Source organism: Dendronephthya gigantea, unplaced genomic scaffold (genome assembly GCF_004324835.1).
Source record: "Dendronephthya gigantea isolate DGI-Jeju-01 unplaced genomic scaffold, DenGig_1.0 000141F, whole genome shotgun sequence".
Lineage (NCBI taxonomy): Eukaryota > Metazoa > Cnidaria > Anthozoa > Malacalcyonacea > Nephtheidae > Dendronephthya > Dendronephthya gigantea.
In genome coordinates, this window is record NW_021163151.1 from 387163 (window position 1) to 400077 (window position 12915).

Sequence of the window (12915 nt, forward strand, 5' to 3'; positions counted from 1 at the left end):
CTGGTAGAACTCACGGAGCCTCTCCAGCTCCGCGTTTCTTTCTTTTTCCTCCTCTTTTTTTCTCCTTCGATAGCGCTTGAAGCGGTTCATCTCGAACATGTAGCAGTTATAGTGAATAATTTTTCATTACAGTAAAAATAAAAGGGTTATTAAAGAAGCGTGATAATGCATATAAACAGGGACGCTCATCTAAGTTCAAGGAACTACGAAATAGAGTAGCACTAGAAATCCGTAGGGCAAAGAAGAACTACTATGAAAAGAATATTAGAGGACAGAATAGCGAAGGCAACGCTCGAACATGGTGGAAGAAGGTTTGGAAACTTACTGGAAAGAAAAGAACGCCTATAAATCTCAGTGATCCGGGATCTGGCACTACTTTTGAGGATAACGACGCTGCAAATATGATCAACTCGTTTTTCGCTAATCTAACAAAGGATTTCCCGCCAGTTCAGTCCAAATGGTTATCCTATGGCCAGTGCGATATCCTACCAACTATCACACCGGAAAGCGTTGCAACCAAGCTTTCGTTAATTCAGCCTAACAAAGCTCCTGGCCCAAACGACCCCTGCCTCAAAATAATCAAAATGTTTGCCCATTTCTATGCACTTCCGTTAGCAAACATTTTTAATGCATCATTTGAACAGAAAGTCTTCCCTAAATTATGGAAAGAATTCTACTTAGCTCCAATACCAAAAGTCGAACCATGTATTGAACTGGATGAAATAAGACCGATAGCTCTTACTAGTACAATTTCAAAAATACAAGAGTCATATGTTGTCGATTGGATGTATACTGACATAGAGCCCCAAATTTGTAAAGATCAATATGGTGGTGTTCCAGGTTCGTCAGCGATCCTTGCACTCGTTCACCTTGTGCATAAATGGAATCAAGCTTTAGAGCTACCACAACGAGTAATAAGAATTGTCTTCCTTGATTTCCGCAAAGCGTTCGACATAATTGATCACAATGTATTATTGGATAACTGCTGCAAAATAGGGATTCGACCTGGGCTAATCAGTTGGCTTGGATCTTATTTGAGTAACAGGACACAAGCGACAAGGTTTGGTAATGAAATTTCTACACGCTGTACGGTCAATGGAGGAGTGCCCCAAGGTAGTCGTATCGGTCCATTGGCGTTTATCGTTCATATTAATGATTGCAAACGGTGATTAATGATGATCGGAACACCGGTGCTAACGATAATGATGAAGATCTTACTTTATTTATGGACGACACAACAATGTCGGAAATCATTAACGTCAGCGACCATGTCTCAGGATCACAAGTTGGTAGTGCGTACGATAATGTTAGAAAAATCATGGATTTTGCTTCGTCTCAAAAAATGGAATTAAACCTTAAGAAATGCAAAGAAATGCAGTTGGACTTTCGTAAGAATAAGACGGTCATCCCGGCACTTACATTTAATAATATAACTTTGGAGAGGGTCTCTACATTCAAATTACTTGGTTTATGGGTGAATGATAATTTAAAGTGGGACACAAATACTGACTACATAACAAGGAAGGCAGCAAAAAGACTTTTTCTATTAAAAGTTTTAAAGAAATACGGCGCGGACATCAAAGATATGAAAAGATTTTACACCTCAGCCATCAGGCCCACACTCGAATATGGGGCGCAAGTTTGGCATGGGGGACTTACTAAAGCACAAAGTAGTCGTATCGAAAGAATACAAGAAAGAGCCTTGAGGATAATCTACTCCGAAAAGAACTATGAAAGAACATTGCTAAAAGCTGGGCTGCAAACACTTCAGGAGCGTCGAATTGCGATGTGCATTGATCTTATTACTAAAATGTGTAATCCTCAACACAAATTGCATCATCTTCTCCCAAATAAACTTTGCCAGACACGGCAAAGGGACACAAGACAGAATGGTGATTTGTTTTATAATTACTATTGCAAAACTGAACGTTTTAGGAACAGCCCAATTGTTTCCTCAATCGAACTTTTTAATAATTCTCTTAATATATGATATAAAATTCTAAATCAATTTTTATAGATATAATAACTTTTTAATACGTTACGATCTTAATATATGATATACCAATTTTTATAGATATAAGATATGATAGGACAAATTTTAACTGCAATACTTAGCTTATAGTAAGTTTGTAATATGCATCGAAATTTAGCATAATATTGTAATATGCATCGCAATTTAGCTTTTTAGAATAGCTATTTGATGTGTAATTTTTCAATAATAAATAATAATAATAATACCTTGAGGCGCGACTTATATAATACTCATTCTAACAATATGTGCGGTTTTAGGCGGGATGAAATTCTATGTGTGCGCCCGTGTTCACTGAGACGATCACCAAAACATATTAGCGGCGCGCCGACAGTTGATAATTACGCGTAGGTGTAGCACAAATGGTAGCGCAACACGAAAACGCCGACAATTGATAATTACGCGTAGGTGTAGCGCACACCGTAGCGTACATTGTAGCGCTACACCTGTGACGTTTTATGCACCACATCATATATAGATATAATAAATACATGGAAAGAATAAACCCCGTCACATAAATCACTACACCAGCAATGGAGAACATTGTCGGAATAATCGACAAGGATGGTTTTCAAGTCAAGAGGAAATTTCTGTGCAAGGAATTGGGAATGATTCCCGTTTCTTGTACAGAAGCAAGATCCTGCTTCTTTGATCTTGGGTTACGCTTCCAAGACTTGGAGGAAAAAGATAAAAAATCCTGCTGGTTCGTGAAGAAACACTTTCACAAACTACCTTTTGGAGTGCCTAGGGGAGTCAAAGCATTTCAAATTTCGAATCTAGGTAATATTGTCCTAGACTTTTATAAATCCCTTCGTAAGGGTCCTTCATCAGCTATCGCCTACAAAGGGGGACACTTTGAGAGGTATTTGTTAAAAACCCTAGACATTCCTAGCGTAAATTTGGAATGCTTTGGATGTCCTAAAGCTGATGCGTTGTTTGACAAACTAACACATATCAAAACCTGCGGCAACCATTTGGCGGAGAATGCCTACTATCACTGCGCAAAGGTCGAGGTGGAAGCCTATGCTGCGTGGCTAAAGAAACAATGCTAAAGACAAGACAAAACAAAACGGTTCTTTTAAGAACCACCAAATCTATAAAAGAATATAAATGAAATATCGAAATACACTGGGCAGCAGAAGAACAGACGGTCCTGATTTTTTCAAAAGTATACGTTTCTTGCGAGCGCAACCATTCACGCACGTCTTTTCGACTTATATTTGGACTGGTTTTTTTTTGTCGCCCTTGCTGCACGATAGAGTTTTTCTAAACCGCCAAAACTAGCCTCGTGTCTGGCGTTGTAGTAAATTTTGCTTAGAAGAGTTTCCTTCTTCCTTTCCATCTAGCTCTGACTTGTAAATTAAAACACGTCGGTCCACCACAGCACGTACAAAGGCAGCGAATGCGTTTGAAAATCTCACGCAGTTCTATACTAGGTGTTTGCGGCTGTCCGAAGCAATTTCCCATGTTGGCATGACAAGCTTGACAAGCGAAATGAGCCCGGTGTCGTATTGCAACGCGCTTTTGGGACATTCTCCACTAATCGAAATGTTGTGCTTTTTGTTACTCGTTTCGTTTAATTTCTCGAGAGTCTTAACGTGTCCAAATTCTTGCACGTGTTCGACGAGTAGGAAAATGATTAATTGTGCGAATGGAGGTTTTACGAGTATTCCTCATGTACGGGGAAATGGTGGACGGTATCGGACGTTGGTGATGGTTCACAACAAGATTACAAGAGTAACCAAGCAAGACATCGATGTGATATTAGATGGTTTTCAAGAACTGGACATGAGAGACAATCCTTTGAACTGTAGTTTACTACGTTCGTTACATCTGAATGATAACATCACTATACTTAGCGACTGTGTGTTCAGGTTTTTTAGTACGGCACCAGCGGTCACAAGCTACCACAGAAGCGCAAATTCGCGTGGTTCGAATAAAACTTCAACTACAAACACTTTGGTTTATTTAAACGAAACTTCAACGGTACAAAAATATTCAAAACAGAAAGGAATGCTATGGCTGTTTGTTATACCGGTGGTGTTTGTCTTGGCAATGTGTGTTCTGTTCATACGGCGCTGTAGGCGTAGGTTCCGACAACAGAGACAACGCGTGATCAGCCAGTTACCACTAGAACTAAACCCACTCAGGAATGAAGAAGACGACGAAGCAATATTGTTTGAAATTAAAGAAAAACGTTTATAAGTTTATTGATATACATGATTACAACATTTCACTCTGCACTACGTTAGTTCACTCTTCACTATGCATTACGTTATACAATCTATTAAATGTTATGTTCAGGATTACTTAATAGCAGTCTGTTTGTGCCTTCGTTACTTTCTTCGTTTCCCCCGAGGTAGAGGTTCTTCGTTTACGACTAGGCTGCACATGCTTTAATTTTGCAGTGCTTAAGTAAACATTAAAGTTTCTCTCCATCTCTTCTTGGCGCTCTAATAAATTTTCCAGACACTCCTCCATATTGAATTCCTTTGGTTCTTTACTCTGTCGAGGTACACATATTCCTATCTTACTCCACTTTAACCATTTCTTGCGTTCCTCTGTGTCCATACCGTTTACTTGGTCGAGATGATTTGCTAACCTTGCTAAATTTGTACTACCACAGCCAAACACAGGGCAGTTCCTACGCCCATATTTAGATGATTGCTCAACAAACTCGATCTGTGTTTTCTCGGGCAATTTTTGTTCGATGTGCGATATTTATGTGCAAGCTACTCTTTGTTTGGAGGGGAACATGTTCAGGTTCGTCCTGTCATTAAAACCTATTACCAGTAATGTATGCATAAACGCGTTTGAACAAAGTCATCAACTGACAATGTGTGTAAACAAATGCTTGTGCGCACATCATCACGCGTGGGAGTAGCGCACACCGTAGCGCTCACAAATTACCTTTTGTAAACAATATGTTTGATACGAGAAGGATCTCCTCGCAAACCTGAACATTCCCTCCATCAATTTGGAGTGTTTTGGATGCCCGAAAGCGCAAATACTGATAAAAAATCTAGTATGGCTGGAGACCTGTGGGAAGCATTTGCCAGCTGACGCATATCAACATTGTCCTAAAGTTGAAGTAGAAGCGTACGGGTTATGGTTGGAGAGACAAATGTAATCACAAGCAAAAATAAAAAACCTGTTCCCTTCAGATTATTTAAGAAATGAACTCTTAAAATGAACGAACAGTCCTAGTAGGATTGAAAGAAACATTCTCATAATATCATGTAATAAAATAAACAGTCCTAATGCTATGGAAAGAAACATACTATGAAAATGTTGACATACTAAATGTGTATAACCTGACAAATAAAATATTTTTCTCGCAAATCCTTACTGTGTACTTAATTACGGTTTAATAACGTCACACTCTCACCCTGCGTGGAGACCACGCACATCTTCGGGAAAATCCGACAGTTTTCGACGGCCCGCGTGGGAATCACGCGGTGCGTGATTTTTCCGCTATATGGGGGGGGGGTTACCTACTAACCTGGCTACGAGAATCCATTTGTGACAATCATGTGACCTTAACTGATTACCACCTCTTAAGGCGAGACCGCGTTTTCGGCACCCATGGCGGCGTTTGCGTGTACATAAAGAACTCTATTATGTTTAAACGACTACCCGACATCGAACATCCAGACTTTGAGGTATTATGGACACATGTTAGGCCACCTAGATTACCAAGAGGAATAAACTGTATCGTTTCAGCATGTGTTTACCACACACCAAGTTCTAATAATGCAGATCTCTTTGAATATCTATCTGAATCTTTGACACGAATTGATAGTCTTTTCCCAGGGTGTGGCATCATCATTGCCGGTGACTTTAACCAGTTCGATACCAGAGACCTCTGTCGTGACTTTCAGTTAAGGCAATTGGTAAACAAACCAACGCGAGGCACCAATACCCTAGACCTCATACTTACGAACATGTACAAATTTTATGATACAAAATCAGCTATTGTATTGCCTCCTCTAGGTTTATCAGACAATAATGTAATAATTGTTGAGCCCAAAACTAGAAGACCTGTTGGTATCTCAAGTAGAAGAACTGTCATCAAAAGAGACACTCGTCAGTCACGTAAGAATGAACTTGGTCGTTTCCTCTGTAACATCGACTGGCAAATTGTTAACTCAACCATATCCTGCGATGATAAATGTAATTTTTTATGTTCCATCATTAAATCTGGTTATGATACTCTAATGCCAGAGAAGCAGGTAAAATTCCATCACAACGACACTCCTTGGATCACAGAAAAACTGAAACAATTGATAAAATTGAGACAACGTGCTTTTTCGTCTAATAACACTTCACTTTTTAAATTCTATCGGAATAGAGTGAACAGAATGAGGAATCCTGTAAGGGAAAATATTTTGCTACCAGAGTTGCCAATCTAAAAAAGTCCAACCCGAAATCATGGTGGTCGGAAGTTAAACGTATTTCAGGTATGAAACCAGTAACCAGCTGCCTGCTGAATCAACTTCATATCGAGGATACAGAACATCTAACACATAAAGGTTTCTCAGATTTAATCAACAATAGCCTCTTAGAACCAATGAATTTTTACAATTCATTAGATGCCTCAGACGTGGAAATCCTGTTCGAAGGAATCCCTGACGATCCACCAGATTTAGATATGAACCTGACTGATACTGAAATGGTGTTTAAAAAACTGAAACGCCTAAATCCATCCAAAGCCCCAGGTCCCGATGACATTCCAAACTGGATTCTTCGAGATTATGCCGAAATCCTTGCCCCCCCCTATATCAAACCTATTGAATTCCTCTTACAAACAAAAGAAGCTTCCCTTGTCGTGGAAACAGGCTAATATAACACCCATTCCAAAGGAGAAACCTGTTAAGGACATAAACAAACACCTTAGACCTATATCGTTAACCCCTGTCCTATCTAAGCTTGCGGAGGAATTTGTCGTGGAAAAATACTTTGCCCCAGCTGTGCTTACGGTAATAGATCCCTTTCAATTTGGTGGCATCCCTCGATCTTCTGCTACCAAAGCTTTAATTTCTATGATTCATTCTTGGTCTCAAGCCACTGATGGAACAGGTAATGCAGTAAGAGTGGTATTATTTGATTACAAAAAGGCTTTTGACCTGATTGACCACAAAATTCTAGCAAAAAAGTTATCAATTTACCTATGCCAACTTTCATCAAGCGATGGGTGGTCGACTTCCTCATGAACAGACAACAACGAGTGAAATTAGCAAAAGATTGTAAGTCCGAATGGATTGATATCCTTTCCGGTGTCCCTCAGGGAACCAAACTGGGACCCTGGATGTTTATTCTTATGATAAATGACCTCCGCCCTCCTCATTTCGAGCGTTGGAAATACATTGACGATACTACTGCATCAGAAATTATTCATAGATACTCATCCAGTAATATTCAAGATGCAGTCGATTGCGTTCAAAACTGGTCGGTAGAAAATAAGATGCAACTAAATACCTCGAAGTGCAAGGAAATCGTAATCAGTTTCACTAAAGTTGAGAAAGAATTCCCTCGCCTAAAGATTAACTCAGGTCATATCGAAGTAGTCAAGCATGCCAGAATCTTAGGACTGACAATAACCAGTGATCTAAAGTGGAACCAAGATATCAACAACATTATTAAGAAAGCCAACAAACGTATCTATTTTATCATTCAATTGAAACAGGCCCACGTCCCTGAAACTGATGTTTTAAACTTCTACACCACCTGCATCAGACCAGTTATGGAATTTAGCTGCCAAGTATTCCACTTTGCTCTACCCTCTTATTTGTCAAACTCCCTGGAACGGATTCAAAAGCGTGTTCTATCCATAATCTATCCACAGATGAGTTATTCGGATAGCCTATCTAAATGTGGCATCAAAACTCTGAGTGACAGGCGTATCGATGCATGCGAGAAACTTTTTACTGAAATCAGCACAACACCTGTGGCAAACATGCACGATATCATACCACCTAGATGCCATTCAAGTTACAATCTGAGACATTCAAGAACTTTTGTCCTTCCAAAAACCAAGACAAATAGATTTAAAAACACTTTTATACCCTCATGCGTTAGACATTTTAATGATAAAATATAATTTCTAGATCCTTTTAACTATTATATTAGCGTAATTTTATCCTACAGTTATGTATTTTAAAAATCTATGTGTAAATAGAGTAAAAATTAATTAACTATTTCTATTAATCCATGTAAATTATAGCACGCAATTCAGCCTTATAGGCTGCCATGTGTTATCGTTATTAAATCTATCTATCTATCTATCTCGGGGTGCGTTAGCCACTCAGCTGATCAACGATGACAAGTGGTGGCATGGACCTAGTTTTCTCCAGAACCCACAAGAATTATGGCCTGCTCAGCCGGGCAACGAGTCTAAGGACAATCCTGATTATTGTCAAGAGTTAAAGTTGAGCTCTACTAAGTCAACCACAGCACTAGTTACGGTCGGAAGTCAACCAGAGCACAACCTCGAAGAGTTAATCGATCCTTCTAGATACAGCAGAATTGGAACAATCTTACGAGTTACGGCGTACGTTATTAGATTTGTTCGGAACCTACAAAGACGTCAGCGGAAGTCGACTGCAGCGGAACGGAAGGGTCCTCTTACGGCAGATGAGATAAACATAGCTGAAAAGATGTGGATTCGACAATTACAATCAACCTTACCGAACATGAAGGATTACAAGAAAGTGAAAGAGTCACTCTCCTTGTTCGAAGACGAAGACAAAATCATCCGTTGTCGTGGGCGTATCGACGCGTCACCCTTACCTTACGGAACAAAATTCCCGATACTTTTACCCAGCGACCATTACATCACCCGGTTGATTATCATGCAGAGCCACGAGGACGTGATACACAATGGTGAACGAGAGACATTGACACAACTGAGATCAAAATTCTGGGTCACAAAGGGACGTCAAGTCGTTAAGAAAATCATATCGAAGTGTACCGTTTGTAGGAAATTGGAAGGAAAGAGTTATGGAACTCCAGCCAGTCTCGCTTTACCGGACTTTCGGTTAAGTAATGACTTTGCTTTTACCAGAATCGGAGTGGACTACGCTGGTCCGTTTTATGTTAGAGACATCTACACGCAAAGCAAGGACATGCATAAGACATATATCGCTTTATACACTTGCGCGAGTAGTCGAGCAATCCACCTGGATTTAGTTCCTGACAACACGACCCAGTCTTTCGTGAAAAGTCTCAAGCGCTTTATTGGAAGAAGAGGAATACCCTCACTTGTAATTTCTGACAACGCGAAGACCTTCAAAGGCGCTGAATTGAGGAATTTCATCGCGGTCAAAAACATCAGATGGCAATTTATTGTCGAGAGATCCCCCTGGTGGGGCGGGTTTTACGAACGGATGGTGAGGTGTGTTAAACGATGTTTAAAGAAAGTGTTGAGCAATGACCGTTTGACTTACGAGGAGTTATTAACATTGTTAATCAAGATTGAAGGGGTTCTTAATTCACGTCCGCTAACGTATGTCAGTAACGAAAAGGATGAACCGCTGACCCCCTCTCAGTTAGTAATCGGACGGCGAATACTTTCGGTACCTTCAGAACTCCAAGATGACGTGAAGATTCAAGCGCGAAATGATGCGATTAAGCGAGATAAATATCTCAAAACAGTATTAGGACATTTCTGGAAGAGATGGAGTTCAGAATATTTAACCCAGTTACGTGAGCACCATCGGCCGAGCAAAAGAGACGGACCTGTTATCAACGTCGGAGATGTCGTATCGGTTAAAGAAGACAATGTTAAGCGATTGAATTGGGAAATGGCATTAGTGGACGAACTGATCCAAGGAAAAGACGGAAAATCACGAGCAGCAGTTGTAAGGATGATCGGCAAGGACGGAAAGGTAACACGGCTACGACGACCCCTACAGAAGTTATACCCTATTGAATTACAATCAGAGTTACCAGATGAGAAAAAGAGTGAATTTCCAATCACGTTCGTGAAGGAAGCCAAACAGGAGAACATTGACATTTAATTAACTAAGGTATGTAATATAGAGTTGTGTTGATAGACTTTTCCCCGTCTATCAAGGCGAGAGTATGTTCGAAATGACGTAAGCGAGAGTATCGTGTATCCCACGCGTGAAAAAACATGTGCTTTTTGGACCAGGAACTGGTCCCCACACGCGGCTAATCTTGTTGTTGTTGTTGTTGTTGTTGTTGTTGTTGTTGTTAGGGGGTGACGCTCTTTAAAAAAGCCTAAGGCTCCGTCAATTCGCATCAGATCGCAATAAAACTTCGCACAACTATCCTTAGCGATATTCCCCAACGATTGACGGAGTTATAATTTTGATTTTTTTATTTTAAAGAAATTTAGAATCAACTCAAAATTGTAGCGTAGTAATGCGTATAGATTATATTCAATATTAGTATGCATAACTGAAGCAAGTTCAAATGGCTAAGGCTCCGTCATTTCGCACCAGATCGTGACAAAACTTCACACAACTATCTTAAAGGTTATTCTCTATCGACTTACGGAGTTAAATTGTTTGTGCTTATATTCTTCAGAAGATTTGCAAGCCATGTCAGATTGTAGCGGGAGGCAAATTTTAATATTATCAATATTCATATACTATGAGTTCAAACCAGAAGGTCGTGTATTTTCTTTGTTTTGTAAACAATATATATTCGTGACTATAGGACCATTGCGTTGAATGCGTTTCTCTCTGGGGCATTACTTATTTTTTATTTATTTGTTTAGGCTTTGTCCAGCATACATAAAGGCTGGCGCACACTAGAGCTATGTGCTTAGCAAAAGGTCATTCGTGGCCATTAGCGTAAGCCAGTTGCTCTCGTGTGCGGGCGACTTTTCCAGTGACTTTCGTCATTCGTGCCAAAAGTCGCCGGAAAAGTCGCCCGAACACGAGAGCAACTGGCTTACGCTAATGGCCACGAATGACTTTTTGCTAAGCACATAGCTGTAGTGTGCGCCTGCCCTGAAAAAGGACTCTAACGACAGTGGCACGCTGCACGCAACGCTAGCTTCTCACCAGCTACAGCGGCATAGATTAGGACATAGATGTGCAACTCGGCACATTTTAAGTGTCTTTGCAGACGAGAAAATGTAGAAAAACGACAATTTTAACATAACCGTTCGCCCATAGAAGAATTTGGCCTATAGGTTCATAGATATTTGAAATTTCATCCTGGAGAGAAAGATCGAATCTAAACTACACCAGTTCCTGGTCCAATAGTACGATCGTACTTGTTGAGAATGCCTTCGGGGCGAACAATACTGTAACCTTGTGTCATGTATTTTGTATAATTTTCGTTTATTTTATTAAACCTGAAATCAAAACTGAGTGAAGATACTATTTACAACAGAAGTAACCCATCGAAGTTCCCTTTTTGCCACAAATCCATGCGCCGAGACAGACAAGTCACTCGATTTGAATCTCGGTTTTTGTTAGAGAAGATCAGGCATGATCATAGAAATTTTTAAAGAAATACCATGCAAGATCTCCGAGTTATTATTGCAAGTGTTAATCAGTCTCTCCAGTTCCCTAACGACTATGACTTTCTAGTATCTCCACTGGGCAACATAAACAGATTTTTGCGCCAAAAAACCACCTCTTCCTAGGCTACGTTAACAACTTGCTTCAGATCGTCTTTAGTCGGCTGCCCCAAACACATGGTGATCTGCATGATCCCATAGTGATTAATAACTAATTATAATAAGCAATAATAATAATAAGTAATGTGATCACATGGTGATTAATAACTTCTTATTAACCAAGCGCGAGGTCCGATATTTCTCGGTAAAAAACCGAGCAAGCGAGGTTAATAAAAAGTTTATTATATGGCATAAGGCATGCATTTGCACTTGAAAGAAACAAGAAATTCATGAATTTGTAACAGTAGCCTGGTATGCATTTGACAAAAACAAAAACAAAACTTAGTTGAATTATTTAATAGTTTACCTAAACTGTCTGGAGACGTCTTATGAATTTCAAAAGCAATTAAATTTTCTCTTGAGCATTTATTCGTGCCTTTTTGATTCAGAATTTCTCTATTATTCATCTCCGCTAACGGCGGTCCATCACGAGAAAGTAATGGACCGCTGAAAATTCTTCTCAGCCAATCACTGAGCTCCATTTCACCGGAAGTGACGCTTGCCATATGATAAACGTGTTTATTGACTTTACTCAGTTAACCTTGAATTTTATCATATTGACTTAATTCAGTATCAACACAACAAAATGTTACCATAGCAACGTATAGTATATCGTATAGTATATAATTCTAGTATACGATGGGGGGTCAATGCCATGATTTATATGATTTTAGTATTTTGCACAAGTGAATATTACAAACCCTACACTTTGATGGGTCATATTTGAAGTATTATTACCTGAAGGTGATCTACTCACGTGATTGGTCAAAATCAATGACTTCGTCTCGGTGAATATTTTCCGATAATCACCTCGCCTTCGGCGAATAATTGTTAATTAATATAAATTTCGCAGTGACTATTGATTTTCCTGCATTCTGATTGGTCAAGATTCGCTGTCTCTGGAATGATAGTCACTGGCCGGTGACTATAGACTTTTGTTGTGGTTTTTCAACTAAGAAATTTCGCCTTCGGCTCAGTGAATATAGGATTTTATTTTTTTACAAATCAGCAGCGGGCGGAATCCTAGCCTTTCCTGTAATCTGTTTAGCTGCGTCAGCGGGCGGAATTTTACGATATCTGTTCACGGTCCGGAATCCTATATTTTATGCTCCAGCGAAAGCGTATTTGTTTTGTGTTTTTTTTATTCGCAATCTTTTGACTTTTTAATTTTAAAATATATGAACCAAATGATTATCACGATAAATTGAAGAGAGTTTTAGTAAATTAAACG